Source organism: Lucilia cuprina, chromosome 6 (genome assembly GCF_022045245.1).
Source record: "Lucilia cuprina isolate Lc7/37 chromosome 6, ASM2204524v1, whole genome shotgun sequence".
In the NCBI taxonomy this organism is placed as follows: Eukaryota; Metazoa; Arthropoda; class Insecta; order Diptera; family Calliphoridae; genus Lucilia; species Lucilia cuprina.
In genome coordinates this window covers 8,369,088-8,370,561 of record NC_060954.1, presented here as the reverse complement: position 1 = coordinate 8,370,561, position 1,474 = coordinate 8,369,088, and the positions used below count along the sequence as shown (strand labels likewise).

The following is a 1,474-nucleotide window of genomic DNA, read 5'->3' as shown; positions in this document are numbered from 1 at the left end:
TTCTATAGAAAAGTTGCTTCAATTGAAGTCATCTTTTCTATAGAAAAGTTGCTTCAATTGAAGTCATCTTTTCTATAGAAAAGTTGCTTCAATTGAAGTCATCTTTTCGTTGCGATCCATAAACCACCCATTATTAGATTGAGTCCCAATATAAACGGTATTTCAAAATTTTCAATGAAATTTAAAAATTTCTGTTCAAAATTTCAAACAGATTTTGTTCTTAAATAAATAAGTACAATTATACACCTCATCACCAACTGTGAAATGCAACAACAACAACAACAAAATTAACATTTTTAAATGTTTAATGTTAAACACTATAACTTGAAATAACTAGAAATTTGGTGCTTCTTAATATATATAAAAAAACAATAAATTGTATAAAACTACAAAAAAATATATAATAATATTATAGAATATTTAAGAAAACATATTTTTTATAGCTTTTTTGCAAATTAAACGCACATTATTATAACAAGGTGAAATTAACTAAATATTTTAACAATGTGAACAATATTCTTAATAATCACTTGTTAATTTAACATAAAATACAAACTAAAATCTAAAAGTTATTTAACAAATTTTTGCATAAGTACTTTTGTAATCATATTTTAGTTTTTAAGTGTAAAATGTAAAATAATAAAATATTATCTTAGCTAATGTACAATCGACTAACAAAACAACAAAATAACTATTATAATTAACCCAACTAAACACTTCTAAAAGAAAACTTTAAATAAATGTCCTTAAAAGAAAACCAATCTTAAGCACTTATTAACCCTCTCCCCCAAAAAAAACTTAACCTTACTAGTAGTTAGTTAACAATTTATAGAACAAACAAAAAAAAAACAAAACCAAAATGCCTAAAGCCTTAAAAGCTTCTTTATTATATATTTTTTTGGTTTAACTAATTGTTATGAAAATAAATGATATGATAATCAAATTATCAATTAAAAACTATTTTTACTAGTATTAACTAGCAAATGCTTTTAATTTGAATTAAAAAATAATAATAATTATTATTATTAAGTTAAAAATCTAGAAAAATGTGTGTGTGTGTGAATGATTTTCAGCAAAATAAATTTATCAAACGAACTAACTAAACAATATATTGTTTAACGAACTAAATGTATGTATATAAAGTAAAAGAGAAAGCGAAATTTATTTTAATTTCAATAAAGTAAATTTTGTCAAATGATTTTCAATAAGGAAAAGTAGTTTTATTTATAGACAAAAATGTGGACTATATACAACGAAAAAAAAAACTAAAGAATACAATAGTATTCTCTAGAACTGAACTAGAATTGTACTACAATTAAACTAGAACTGAACTACAACGGAACTAGATCTGAGCAAGAACTAAACCAGAACTGTACTAGAACTGAACTAGAACTGAACTAGAACTGAACCAGAACTGAACTAGAACTGAACTAGAACTGAACTAGAACTGAACTAGAACTGAACTAGAACTGAA

The 1,474-nt window shown here is 23.3% G+C and overlaps 1 protein-coding gene across 1 annotated transcript in view; it reads right to left on the bottom strand.

Moving 5' to 3' along the window:
- Positions 1 to 1,474, bottom strand: part of LOC111691207 (periodic tryptophan protein 2 homolog) — a 3,622-nt gene that overhangs the window by 1,735 nt on the left and 413 nt on the right. The window lies entirely within an intron of this gene.